Source organism: Pleurodeles waltl, chromosome 1_2 (assembly GCF_031143425.1).
Source record: "Pleurodeles waltl isolate 20211129_DDA chromosome 1_2, aPleWal1.hap1.20221129, whole genome shotgun sequence".
Lineage (NCBI taxonomy): Eukaryota > Metazoa > Chordata > Amphibia > Caudata > Salamandridae > Pleurodeles > Pleurodeles waltl.
The window spans coordinates 51,161,475-51,176,865 of record NC_090437.1 but is presented as its reverse complement, the minus strand read 5'-3'; the positions used below and the strand labels follow the sequence as shown (position 1 = coordinate 51,176,865).

The following is a 15,391-nucleotide window of genomic DNA, read 5'->3' as shown; positions in this document are numbered from 1 at the left end:
GGACTGATAGATAGCTCATACATAATTGGATTCTCACCATGGACACGAACAAGCTTTGGTATGCGGCAGATCCTCTTGTGCCAGACAGACCAAATTGTTGCAGATTTCACAGGCATGCAGATGTGTACCTCAGTTTTGAGAGTTGGAAAACTGCGGAGTTTACCTGTCTCCGGAGAACAATGATTTCTGTTTGGTAGTGATTGATACGACAAGCCTTCCAGAGCCTTCTGTCACATATTAATTACATGTGTTCATAAACTAGTTAGCACCACATCCTGTTCTGACAGTTCTAAGAGAAGACATCTTCTCAGCTCTGCTGATTTCTTCTGCCCAGAGGGTTGAGCTTAAAGCTTGAGCACTTGCACTTCTCCCTTGAACCTTACATTGGGCTCAACAGATGCTGATACATTCCTCATAGACATCCCCTTGCCACTTTTAATGCTTTACGTAGAATAGGGAATCACCTTTATGGAACCCGCTTGGTTGATATTTTGTCTTCTATATGTGATTATATTTCACATCGCCTTTCTCCTAATATACAAATTTAGATGGCATGATCATGCAATTAAGTATGCTTACAATATATTTGCTACAATTTTGCTAATTGGCTTCACTTGTAATTGTGACTAATTGTGCAAGGAAAACCCCCTTACGGTTTGGACATCGTTCTGTCTGTCATTTTCACGGAGCCACATTGGTTTCACTATAATTAAAATTAAAAGGGATGTTAGTTCCCTCCTTACACTTGACGTTGACAATCAAAGGTCTATGTGACCATTGGAGAGTCCTATCTGATGACTGCCTAACCTCGAGTTCTAAACTCATTTTCCCCTTCTTCCCACAGAAATTATGCATGAAAGAGGTCAGAAAAGACTGGGATGTTTTACAGCAAATGATATTTAGAGAAAATAAATAGGTTTTTTTATTGGATAAAGAGGGGTGAATTTCAGGAAGTATTTAGACTTTCACATTTTGAAAAGTGGCCAAAGAACAGCAGAGAGAGATAGATACACCAGTCATGCTATAATCTTACTACTAATAATATTAATAATACTAAATAAAATAACTTGTTTTCCACACAGAGCCTGCCAACGTATGCTTACTATTTTGTAGTGCAGTACATTATTATTATTTCAATGCATGCTACCCTGTTTATCAATTTCAGAAAGATTAAAAGCTGGAACAAATACACAAAAAGAATATAGCAAATATGAACAATTAAAGAAAACCTATCATCGTTAGCAGATGGAGGGGGAGAGAGGTTAATGATGGATCTAAGAGAAGACAGAGGGATGTATGACAATACAACACATGCCTTTACCACACACATACCATGCATGGCAAGTATATTTAAGGCCACTAAAATCTCTGTCTCTTTCTCTGCAAACACACACACACTTAAAAAACACAGGTTACAGGGTCTTTATAGTTAGGTTCAGAATTTACATGCACAAAACCATAAAAATTCAGCTGTTATAGTAAGAGGTATTTCAAGTAACTATAACTCGTGCCCTAAGGTAACTATAACTTGCGTCCCCCGCCATGCAGTTTTCAGATCAATAATTTTACTTCAAATGTTGCAATGATAATATCAATGATGTCAGAGAAGACACAATTACTGATGTGATGCGGTATTTGGCAGTGCATTGCAAGGGTGCGCATTATAGTTATGTTAGGGCAGGAGTTATAGTTACTTGAAATAACTATAACAGCTGAATTTCTATGGTTTTGTGCATGTACATTCTCAATCTACCTATGTAACCTTTGTTTTTTTTGTGAATTTCTAAGGTTTTTTCAATTTTTATTTCCTAAGTATAACGTCCCGGTAACCTTTGTTTTTTTCACTGAATTTCTACAGTTTTTTTTAAACAGAGTAATATTTAATTACCATACGTTAATTCAAACACCGCTGTGCATGGCCTTTGGCTGTGTGCAGTGGGGGGCTGGCCAAAGGGCCTGGCCTGCAGCCAACCCTCCACATGCCTACATGCAGCCAAGCCCATGGTGCAGTGGAAAATGCAGCTCTCTGCAGGCTGAAGCAATTCTTTCATCTGTTTCTCTGCCCGCTTGACAGTGGGCAGGCAAACAGATGAAAACTCGGCTCCCCGCAGGCAGAGTTGTTGTTTGCTCTCAAATAAATGTAACTATAACTGATTAATTTCTATGGTTTAGTGTGGGTAAAAGGTGAACGTAACTATAATGCCCCTGTAACCTTTGTTTTTTCAGTGAATTTATAGATATATATTACATACTGGCAGTCGCCAGAAGGTAGTTATAACTAGGACCATGTTTCCATAAAAAAACAATTTTTTTAATTGCCAATATCTCTGTCGCCGTTTAACGAATCTTGACGAAATTTTATTTTTTAAAAAGTGTCAATATTTGTGGGTGCAGGAAAACAGATGAAAGCATTTTTCCCGTAAGCAGGGAGCTGCTATTTATAACAAATCACTGATTGTGGGAGCAATGCCAGCTTCCGCAGGATGTGGGGAGCCGGCTAGGACCGAGGGGGCTTTGAGGCTCCCCCGCGTTCCTGTCACTCTCTCTGTTTCATTCCATAATGGATGGAAGAGAGAGAGATTGTTATCGCAATGGTCACTTCATGCAATGACGTCAAACTAGCAAGATGTACGTTTTGATGGACAGCAGAACAGGATAATTTTTTGCATAAAGCTAAAGCTCTTGGACTGTCAGTAGGTTGAATGTTCAAATCCTAGTATCTCATGACAGTGTGTCTGTTTATTTTCTAAAGTTTTGACTGTTAAACATTCCTAAGATGATAAGTTGAAGTCTTTTTTCCCCTCAAAATCTGTGGGTTGAATGTCATAGCTAAGTCTGGACACTGCACAGTAAGGAGTCACCTCTGGCCTAGTGGTTAAGGTCTCAGATATGCCCACTGAAAGTTAAGGGTTCCAGTCTAGGTGAGTCTGTGGTCATTTCTTGCTTTAGTTTCTTTTAAACTATAAATATTTAAGTTACATACTAAAAAGTGATCTCACTCTTTTTAATTGTCAAAAACATTTTTCTTTTCAATTTGTCCAGAAATATCTCATTTTAAGTATATCATTCATCAAAAAACTATCTCTCTGTCTTAATTTTTTCTCTCTCTCTCTCTCTCTCTCTCTCTCTCTCTCTCTCTCATGGTTATAGGGTATTGGATATGTAGCTAATCCCCACAGTGCACAGCCAAAGGTTGTGTGTGGCGCATTGTTGAGTGGTTATCGGGGTTGGCTGCAGGGCCTGGCTACAGGCCATGCCCTGAAGTCAAACCCCTGTTGTGCACGGGCGAAGGCACTGCGCAGCGATGGTTGGATTAATGTATAATGATGAAAATTACTATACGTATTTAAAAAAAAAAAAAATATATAGAAATTAATGGAAAAAAACAAAGGTTACAGGAACGTTATAGTTGGGAAATAGCATTAAAAAAACCTTAAGAATTCACTTTAAAAAAATCAAAAGTTACAGGGAAGTTATTGTAACACTCACATTTTAAACATAGGAAACCACATAAATTCACCTGTTAGCGTTATTTCAAGCAATATAACTCACGCCCTAAGGTAACTATAACTTTCGCCCTCACCATGCACTGCTAATTACCCAGATATTATGGCACTCATGACATCTTTTATAACATCATTGATAATATCACTAACATTTGTTGTAAAATTATTCATAAAAAACTGTGCATGGTAGGCGCACAAGTTATAGTTAACTTAGGGCACAAGTTATTGTTACTTGAAATATGTCTAACTATAGCAGGTCAATTTCTATGGTTATGTATGTTTAAAATGTGAGCCTAATTACTTACCTTGCATGGTAAAGGCATCTGTGTAAAGAAGGATGTTTACCAAGACACAGTCACCATCAAGTGACCCGCAGGGAAGGCAAGTAACTTTATTGGATAATCCTTCTATGTAATTTTTCCAACTGAGAAAGATCATTATAACAGCATGCCAAAAAGAAGTAGGATCTGATTAAAATACAGAGTGGAAAATCAATCACAGTAAAAACTAATGAACATAAGCATGAAGTCTCATTCCTTAAATCAGAATGCAAAAAATACCACGAGATGCAGCTGACAGAATACATAGTGATCTGCCTCACATAACAGTCTATGTATGTGCTGCTGCATGCAAAGGATGATGATAGTGGTAACTGTTTGCTTGGACAGAATATGGCCCTTCTTTCAAACTCCAGAAAGTCCACCAAAATCTCAAGGTCCTCTTGGGTTGCAACCAGTTTAACAACTCCTCTATTTTCCAATGAAGAGGGTGAAAACTAAGCATCCACAACTAAAATAAGTGAATTTAAATAAGCATCATTTATTAAAAAGGAAGTATTGTTCCACTGTATTGCCTTAATAAGCATATAGCAGGGATATTCAAAGTGTAGCCCTCCTGATGTTTAATTGCGGCCCCCTTGTGAACAGCAGCACTGGATTGCTGTTCACTTGACAGAATAGGAACAAGCAGAAAGCTGTGACACAAACCGGTATACTTTATGTACACACTAAAGTAACAGTATAGTAAAAAAGGTGTCCTAGACAACAACTCTTTAGGAACACCTTTAGTTTTAAAGACATCTTGCACTTACCATGCCAGGGATGTGGAATTCCTATCGCCCGACGCCCGGGACATCTTGTTTGGGGTCAAGGGCAACAAGTTTTTATGTTTACTTTGTCCTTGGGACAAGTAGGCCCAACCCCCTGCAACACAAACCCTTTGGCTGCCTGTTTACAGAGAGTGGAATTCTCTGCAGTTGAGGTAATGTGTTTCCAAAAGATAATGCTGTTCGAACTTGTATTTATGGTTCATTATTTGAAAGCCTTCATTATTAGGGTGAGTGCTGTAAATAAATGTTTTAAGGTCACACTTCACTACTAACATTGGTTCCAGTACAAAAAAAAAAAAACGTGTACACACGTTTGAAAAGTTTAGGCTAAGAGGCTAGGTATAATGCTCCCAGAATGCTCTCTGATTATATGCAAATGAAGTGTCATTTAGTAAAATGTGTTGGTGCATGCTAGTATTTCCCAAAAATATTTCTAATGGAAAATCAGTGTAACCATTTTCAACACGATTATGGGAAGCATGAAAATAAACAAACACTGACAAAGCCAACTGATCTGACATATTTTTATAAGTCTTTTAGTTTCATCAATGCATGTCTTGTTTTGACATGGCTTTTGTAACACTTTATTGTTGTGGGAGCTACCAGGCCCTCAACATTGTAACAAACATTGGCAAAACCCCCCCAAAAAGTTTTTGAACTTTTAAAGCACACGTTGCCACCAGCGGCATAACAAAGGCCTCGCAGCCGCCCTCCAGGGGGCCCCTCCAGCACAGCACCTGCCCTGAGTGAGTCTGGAGAGGGGGCTCCTCCATGTTCTTTGCAAAGGGGCACCCTCCAGTTTCGTTACGTCACTGATTGCCACTGTAGTTCCTGACACTGAACAAAACTACTTTGTGTGGCAATATGCTCCTTGTGGAAGAGCAGAATGCGATCACTCACAGTAAAGCCAGCCGAAAGAGAGAGAAATAGAAGTTTAATAAAAACAAAATGTCTTTGTTAACACCAGACCTAATTAGGGACCAAGACCTACATGTAGGTAGCTTTTTGCATGTCGCAAACAGCGACTTTCGCTGTTTGCGACATGCAAAAAGCACATTGCGATGCACAAACCCAGTTTTGCGATTCAGTAACCTGGTTACCGAATCACAAAACAGGTTTGCGACTCGCAATTAGTAAGGGGTGTTCCCTTCCTAATTGCAACTCGCAGTGCAATGTAGGATTGTTTTGTGACCGCGAACGCGGGCGCAAACCAATCGCAGTTTGCACCCATTTCAAATGGGTGCTAACACTTTCGCAAAAGGGAAGGGATCCCCATGGGACCCCTTCCCCATTGTGAATGTCACTGTAAACATTTTTTCAGAGCAGGCAGTGGACCACTGCCTGCTCTGAAAAAATTAAACGAAAACGTTTCATTTTTCGTTTTTGTTATGTATCTCGTTTTCCTTTAAGGAAAACGGGCTGCATTACAAAAACAAACACAAAAAACTGCTTTATTGAAAAGCAGCCACAGACATGGTGGTCTGCGGTCTCCAGCAGGCCACCATTTGCGAGGGGGTCGCAAATTGCGACCCACCTCATGATTATTTATGAGGTGGGCATTTGCGAAGCCCTTGCGAATCACAGATGGTGTCAAGGACACCATCCTACATTCGGATTTGCGACTCGCAATTTGCAGGTCACAAATCTGAACCTACCTACATGTGGCCCCAAATTCTTAAAGAAAGTCACAAAAGTGCACCCATGGTATATGTAGTACCCCTATAAAATATTTGTGAACTGTAGTTTAGCATGGGTAAATACGATGTGTATATTTGCTCATGTGAAAATCTATTGAGCATTTGCAAGTTCATTTTCCCTCCAGCCACTTTCTTCCCAACCCTGGAAGAAGTTCTAATTCTGCCATTGTCAGGAGTAAATGTCCAACCTTTCTTATTATGGGAAAATATTAGAGAGAAGCTGGTAAAAATCTTTAAAACATGCAGGTTAGTAGGTTTGCAGACTCAAAGGCATTCCAGCCCGGAAACTATTGCTTACTGCTTCCTCCAGCCCCAGTATGCAGATCTGCAGAAAGGTGGCAAAATAGGGAAATTGCTACAGTAGGGATTGAAACTCCAAGTATTCAAGCCCTACTATGGTAGTAGCCCTGGCATAATCAGAGAGGCTATTAATTGCTGCCATAATTTGTCGCCACACTACATGGCACCAAAGGGACAAGTAGATCTTTTTACAGGACAAGTAGATTTGAGAAGCAACCTGTCCCCTGGACAAGTAGATATTTTAATAAATTCCACACCCCTGCATGCATACACATGATAAACTCTGCAAACTTCAAAACAGTGTATTTTATTAACATGCATTAATATTTTACCCTTAGTAGATTGGATTATATCACTGCCTTAGAGTCATTAGCAGTGACAGTTCTCAAATATGATCTTGGAAACATTCAGACCGCCCTCATTCAGAAAGCAATGCCATTGCTGAACCAAGAGGCAAGTCATTTGTCCGGTGCACCTCGTACGTAGTCTTTGTTGTCATATAATTAGAACAACATTATAGTTTATTAAATAAAACACTAGAGAGGGTTTTGTACAGCACACATTCTGAAGTTGTGTATTTCAAGGGGCTCTCATATGTGGTAATGAAGAAAAGGGAGACAAAGTGAAATTAATAAATTGCCTAGTATCACACAACTTGGTCACGTGTGGAAGCCATGACTGATACCAGGTTTTCTGGTTTCACATTTTGCAATTCACCCACCAGATGAGTATCTCTTTCTCTCTCATGTTTAACATTAGAAGTTAATGCTTTGACTTGAATTCTTGGGGCATGAGAACAGAGCATTGGTGACAGACCGAAGTCATGTGAAGGCTCGGTTTTTTTTCCATACCACGCAGCTGCTTTGCGTCCCAATTTGCCACCCTTTCATCACTCCAACCCTCGCACTACTGGCATCAGTGCAGCCTTGGGGCATGCCACAGATAAAACTTTGCGGCCCCTGGGGGAATGTTTGAGAGTACCCATGGCATAAAGACAACCAATGGCGAGCAGGGTTGGTGTGATGTGCACGTCCCCCAACCTATGACTCAACATGATTACAGGAAGAAACACTGATACAGTGTAAGTAACCCCAACATAGAGAAATTCATGACACAATGGAATACACCATTAAAAAATATTAACACAAAATTGAAATCCTAATGATGGAAAACAACAGCCTTCAGATGGTAAGGAGTCTAGAGGCTTTTAAAAGACACTGAACTAGTGACAATGTAAACCAATAAAACTGTACAGTTTTTCCATGCTGGAATCCATTTGGAGGAAGTACTCCACTGGATCGGCCTCATCCTTAGCTCGACAACCGGCAGCAAGAAAATACATAACATCATGAGCGCCAGTAGATGAAGATGTATGACTGCATGTGTGACAAATGAAGGAGAAAGTAGGAAAGCAAAAGGTGTATCATCAGTGGAAAGTTTTAAATCCTCTCAAAAAGAGGGTCTGTTTTGCTCTGTACAGTAGCCAGCATTGTGCAGATAAACTGCACTCACTGTTGACAATCAAAGAAGATGTTACAAAGCTGAAGGAAAATCTTTATAAGGGAGAGAGCATAACTCCCAAAGATGAGCAAAAGTCTTTAAGGGTGAATTCAATCTTCAAAATACAGAGAAGGAGCATGTTCTCAAGGTGTATATCTGATGTTAACACTCAAATCATGTATATGAAAAAAATTGGTGCTGGGATGAGATCAAAAGGCAGGGTTACCAATTGAAACTAGGCTCTATTAACTATGAAATGAAAAATGCGCTGGAGAGAACACCATTTAGGAATGTGAACATAGTCATCCTGAAAACACCATTCAAAAAAGCAATCATAATGCCCCTATTTAAAAAGCCATCTGTTGATCCACAGGATCCAGCAGCCTACAGGCCAATTTCGAACCTGCCTTTCATCAGAAAAATCATGGAAGTGGAGGTGATAGGCCCTTTGAAAAAATGTGTAAATGCAAAGAACATTCCTTCATGACAGGCAATCTGACTTCGGAATAAGAAGAGGTACTGAGCCTGCAATACCTGACGTCAGAGAAACGATTGCTGAGTCAACAGGACCCATCAAACTACTGGACAATTTACCACCTGTTCTTCACAGACAAATGGTGGCAGGGCAGGCAATAATACAATTGCATGAAATCAGAGATAAATAACAATCTTCACAACAGGAAATTAGATTTCAGACCAATCAGAGGTAATGAGACAAAAAGAGTTGACATCTGAGAAGTTGACTTTCTTTGACAAGAGAATCAGAAGTCCAAATGTATCTGAATCTATCAGAAACTTAATGTAGTGAGGATCGCAAATTGCTACAGAAATGAATAGGCTCGGATCACCAGCATGGCCTTTTAGTGGCATTCATCATATCTGTCAAACAGAGATCAGCACATTAAATCAGCCAGTCTACTTTTATAGTTAAAAAAACAACTTATGTTGTGGGGTCCCATTGAGGCTTACTTTGTGACCTTTCTATTCCAATATTTATCTGCAAACTCAGGCCCAGATGTTTTAAAAATCAAACCTTCTAACTCCAAATGTACGCAGGTGACATCCAATTATACATCTGGCTGGGTACCATCAGAGGACAGGATAGAAACATCACCACCTGCTTAATGCATGTACACCAGTGGATGAAGAACAGCTACCTGTGTCAGAACACCTTTAAGACCAAACTGCCTGCAGTAGGAAAACCTTGAGATAAGCTAATGTTTATAGGGCCAAAGGTACAAGTTACTTACCTTCGGTAACAATATATCTGGTAGAGACATATTGTAGTTGCAGATTCCTTACCTTTGAATTTCCCCAGGCGTCAGACTGGATCCGGATATTTTTTTATTTTTTTATTTTTTATTTTAAATCGAGCAGTACCCCTGCGCACCCTTAGGTGGCGTCGGTTGACTCTGTAGGCGTCGTTGGCGTTGTGGTTGACGTGATGACATCGCAGTCGTATATAGGCACCACCCCGGCGCGCTGACGTCCGTTTCTTTTCACGACTTTCCACGGCAGTAGCGCAGAGCCATGAAGAACACTGAGAATGCTCTACCAGAACTAAGGCTCTTAGAGGGAACCACCTGTCCCTAGAAATCAGTCAGCAGAGCGGGGAGGATGGGCGGGTCAGTAAGGAATCTGCAACTAGAATATGTCAGTACCATATATATCGTTACCGAAGGTAAGTAGCTTGAACATCTGATAGAGACTTCTAGTTGCAGATTTCTTACCTTTGAATAGATACTCGAGCAATACCATCCCCAGGTGGTGGGTTGCGAACTAAGATCACACCAAAAAGTCCTGCAGGACCCAACGGCCAAAATAGCCATCCCTGCGGACCTGACTGTCCAGGCAGTAGTGCTTGGTGAATGTGTGTAAGGACACCCACGTTGCGGCCTGACAGATATCCAGGACTGGAACTCTACATGCTAGCGCCTGGTAGCAGCAGTTGCTCTGGTCGAATGAGCTTGCAAACCCTCAGGTGGTTGCTTTTTCGCCAAAGTGTAGCACATATTGATGCAGAGCACTACCCATCATGAGATGATCCTCTTCCGCACTGCCTTCTCTTTCTTCTGACCCACATATCACACAAAGAGTTGATCGTCCACCTGGAAATCTTTGGTACGATCTAGATAGAATGCCAACGCTCTTTTTGGATCCAGACAGTGGAGTCTCTCCTCCTCATGTGAGGGATTGGGGGGGGGTGTGTAAAAAGCAGGCAAGGTGATGGATTGGCCTACGTGAAAAGGCATTACCACTTTGGGAAGAAAGGAAGCCCTAGTACGAAGCACCACTTTGTCACGATGCACTGCTAGGAATGGTGGCTTCGAAGAAAGAGCCTGAAGCCCACTTACTCTGCGACCAGAGATGATGGCAACCAAGAAAGCTGATTTAATTGTTAAGAACCGTAAAGGACAATTGTGAAGCGGCTCGAAAGGGGCACACATGAGGTATGTGAGGGCCAAGTTTAAATTCCACTGGGGCATGCTGAATGGAACAGGGGGGAACATTTGAGTGAGGCCTTTAAGAAACCTCCCAACAATTTGAAAAGAGAAGGTTGATCTGGTAGCCTTAAGAAGGAAGAGATGGCAGACAAATATCCCTTGAGGGTGCCCAGAGAAGAGCCCTGCTTGGCAAGAGAGAGAATAAAGAGGAGAACCTCAGAGAGAGGTGAACAGAGGGGATCAACAGATTTGTTGATACACCATGCCAAAAACTTTCTTCCAACAACAGGCGTATACCGTTTTGGTGGAGGGACGCCTGGCTGCCAAGATGACACTGCAGACTTTGGGTGGAAGGTCAAAAGCTGTCAACTGTCGCCGCTCAATCGCCACACAAAGAGACGGAGACTGGACAGGTTCGGGGGGGGTTAACCGTCCCCTGCTGCTGTGACAGAAGATCCACCCGAAGGGGCAGTCTGATCACAGGATCGATGGCCATGCTCAGAGCTCGGGATACCAGACTCTTCGTGCCCAGTCCGGAGCTACCAAGATTACTTGGACCCGGTCTTGCCTGATCTTCTTCAGAACTCTGGGCAGAAGTGGTATTAGCGGGAAGGCGTACAGGAGGCCTGAGTTCCACTTGTGATGAAGTGTCACCGAGCGAGTGCTGCCATGGAAACACCAACATGCTAAACAGCTGACATTGCGCGTTCTCCGCGTAGGCGAACAGATCTAACCAAGGCTCTCCCCACTGCTGAAAGAGCCCTTGCACCACCTCCGAATGGAGACGCCATTCGTGATCGACTATGCATCGACGGCTGAGTTTGTCTGCTCTGGCATTCAGAGAGAACGCCAGATGTTGAGCCACCAGGGAAATGCCCTAGCGTTCCGGCCATGTCTAGAAGCGAAGAGCCTCTTGACAAAGGGTCCACGACCTCACTCAGCCTTGTTTGTTGCGATACCAAATGGCGGTGGTGTTGTCGGTGAACACCTGCACCACTTTCCCTTTGAGAGAGGGAAGGAATGCTTTCAATGCAAGTCGGATTGCTCTGAGCTCCAAAAGGTTAATGTGGAGCCCGGACTTCGCAGGAGACCACAGGCCTCTGATCTCTGCCTCTCCCATGTGGTCGTCCCATCCCACGAGTGATGCATCTGTCACTACTGTGAGATCTGGTTGGGAGAAGGGAGAAGGAGCTTCCCTTGACCCAATCTGGATTCAACAACCACCACTATAGGTCTTTCACAGTTCCCTCTGAGATCTGAACCATGTCGGAGAGATTCCCCGGATGCAGTACCCACTGGAACTTCAGGTCCCACTGCAGAGCCCGCATATTCCACCTGGCATGTTGGACCAGCAGGATGCAGAAGGCCATGAGACCCAGCAGCCTCAGAGTCATCCTAACCGAAATCCAGGATAGAGGCTGAAACATCGGTATCATAGTCCGAATATCCTGGACTTGCTTTTCGGGAGGATAAGCCCGAAACTCCACTGTGTTCCGAACAGCTCCAATGAAAGGGAGCGTCTGAGAGGGAGTCAGGTGTGACTTAGGCACATTGATAGTGAACCCAAGCGAATACAGAAGGTTTGCAGTCGTCTGGAGGTGGGAGATGACTTTCTGGGGTGTGTCCGCCTTCAACAGCCAGTCGTCGAGGTAGGGGAAGACTAGGACCCCTAACCTGATCAGATGAGCTGCAACTACTACCATCACCTTCGTGAACACCAGGGGAGCACTTGTAAGGCCAAAGAGGAACACGGTGAACTGAAAGTGCTCGTGACCTACCATGAATTGTAGGTAATGTCTGTGGCCGGCAGGACAGGAATATGGAAGTAGGCGTCCTGCAAGTACAACAAAACCATCCTGTCTTCAGGGTAGAAAGGACCTGAGCCAGGGTTCTCCTTCTTGAGGAACAGATTGAGGGACCAGAGGTCTAGGATAGGACAAAGACCCTTGTACTTTTTGGGCACCAGAAAGTAGTTGGATTAGCAACAACAACCTACTTCTGGCGCAGGGACCCTCTTGATGGCTCCCTTGGCCAGGGGACTCTTGACTTCCTCACAGAGAAGTGCTAAATGATCCTCCGACAGGTGATCAAATGATGGTGGCATGGCTGGAGAAGTCTCTAAGGGGAGGGAGTAGCCCCTTCAGACGATCTGTAGAACCCACCTGTCTGTGGTAATGGATTCCCAGTGGGGCAGATGATGGCAAATTCTGCCGCCAACTGGTCCCAGATGTCCCAACAGACTAGGAAGGTTTTGAGGCAGAGGAGGGAGTGGGGGTGGACTGGGTGGCCTGCTGACACCCTGATCCACGAGGTCTGTGGATCCCGTGTCTGCCTCCACACGGGGGCTGTGCAGCATTCGCGGGTCGATGGCTCAGTGAAAATGGACACGGTTGTGTGCCCCTTCCGTAGCCATGAAAGGAACAAGAGGAGGACTGAGGGGGGGATGAGGAGTGGCTGCGAGGCCTAAGGACCGAGCTGTAGCCTGGGAATCCTTAAAGCGATTGACCGTTGAGTCTGCCTTATCTCCGAAGAGAATTGCGCCATCAAAGAGCATGTCCATCAAGGATTGCTGGACATCCCCCGAAAAGCCTGATGTCCTCAACCAGGCTTTGCGTCTCAGTGCCGCCGTCGATGCAACCGATCTGCCCAGTGAGTCTGTTGTATCCAGTCTACAATAGATCATGAACTTGGCTGCGTCTCTCCCATCTGTCATGGCTTGAGAGAGAACATTCCGGGCCTCTTCCGGAACTTGGGTAGCACTTGCGCAACTGTATCCCAGAGAGTATGGAAATAGCAGCCCAAAAGGCATGCTGTGTTCATGGACCGCAGCGCTGGACGGGCAGAAGAAAACATCTTCCCTAAGGTGTCCAGTCTTTTTAATTCCCTGTCCAGGGGAGTGGTAGGGAATGCGCCAGAGGATGAAGAAGCCTGGATGACAAGGCTCATAGGCGTAGGGTTTTGGGTGAGGAAATTTGGGTCATTCGGCACCAGCCGATGGCGGTGGGCAATCATCCTATTCACAGGAGCCCCTGTGCTGGGTTTGGACCAGGTCCCCAGTAGGACGTCTGTAAGTGCTTTGTTAAAGGGAAGAAGGGGTTCCTAGATGGAGGCCCCAGGCTGAAGCACTTCAGTCAGGAGGTTTCGCCTGACCTCCACAAAAGGAAGCTTAAGGTTCAGAACCTCAGCTGCCCTTCTCACCACCACTGAGTATGACGCTCCCACCTCCGTAGCCACGGTACGGGGAGAAAACATGCCAGTGTCATGGGAGGTGTCCAACCCACTGGCATCACCCAAATCCTGCAACCAGTCCAGTTCGGGTTCAAGCTGGTCTTCTATAGGGTCCAGTGACCCCTCTACACTTTCCCCATATCCATACCCAAGTAATAGAGTTCAGGATCAACCCTGGGCACAGCAGAGCCGATGGAAAACGGTATTGGCGTCGAGCGACGTCGTTCCGGGTTGTCGGGGATGAGTATAGGATTGATGTTAATTGTGGACCCAATCAGCGCTGGGAGTGGCGTCATCTCACCAGACGCCAGGGAAGATCACGTTGGCAGACCGCCGTTGGATTGGATCAGGAAGCGGATCCTAAGGTGCCCTCTGGAGTCGGGACCGAAGTCGCTGACTTTGAACCCAAGGGGGCCCTCACCGACTTTCCAGGGCCTGAAGGCACAGAGGATGGGTCAGGCTGCCCAAACATGAGGCGCATGGCCTCACAGAACTCCTTTAGTTGGGCAGAAATTCGAGGAGGCACGGAGCGGACCGAGACTGAGGCTCCGAGGACAGAGGCCTAGAGCGTTGACACTCTTCCAATGTTGTGTCGTGTGAGCGACAGGACAAGGTCGAAGAATGTTTCGTCATCTTCTCCCCTGAATGTCCAGATCACTTGGACGAAGAAGAATGGTGGTGACTCCGAGACCGGTCTCCTGACTTTCCTCTTGATCGGGACTGGGAATGACGCAGAGTGGAGTGTCGGGCCGCCATGAGCTTTAGGGACTGCTCCCTCAAAGCTTTCGGGATCATGGCCCGACACTTTGAGCACGACTTCGGGTCGTGGTCAAGCTCCAAACACCAGAGGCACATGAGGTGCGAATCTGTCATCGACATCATGCGGTGACAGGAGTGGTAGGGCTTGAATCTGGTCTTACGGGACATCCCTCGACACATCAAAACTGGTCAAAAAACAAATTTTACAAAATATCGCAGTCAGTCAAAAAATGACTGGGGTAGCTCTTCTCCGGATTTGCGTGTAGGCTGGCACGGAAAGAAAGAACTGACGTCAGCACGCTGGAGTGGTACCTATATATGACCGCAACGTCATCACGACGCCAACGACATCCGCGGAGTTGACCAATGCCACCTATCGGCGCGCAGGGTTACTGCTTGAAGAAAAAAACTCCAGATCCAGTCTAACGTCTGGGGAAATTCAAAGGTAAGGAATTTGAAACTAGAAGTCTCTATCAGATAAATGGAGCGAAACTCCAACCTCTATTACATTCAAGAACATAGGAGTTTGCTGTGACAAGAAACTCTCCGGAATTGCAAATCACAAAAATAGTGAAAAATACCAATATTCTTCTCAAGCTTCTGAGAAGAACTGTCTCACAGGTACCGCACAACACTGAACTTATGAAGAATTGGTGTTGCCAAAAATAGATTACAACAATATTGCCTATGCCAAGGCCTTGAAGAATGCAGCTGCAAAACTGCTGAGTTTTTAAAATGAAGTAATCAGACTCTGCCTTAACATAAAGAATTCTGACCACATCTTTCCAGTTCTGAAAAACATTCACTAGCTCTCAGTAACATAAAATCGGTTATCACCTTCTAAGCAAA

The 15,391-nt window shown here is 44.2% G+C and overlaps 1 protein-coding gene across 3 annotated transcripts in view; it reads right to left on the bottom strand.

Moving 5' to 3' along the window:
• The window catches only part of WDFY3 (WD repeat and FYVE domain containing 3), a 1,200,521-nt gene that overhangs the window by 368,687 nt on the left and 816,443 nt on the right, over positions 1-15,391 (bottom strand). The window lies entirely within an intron of this gene.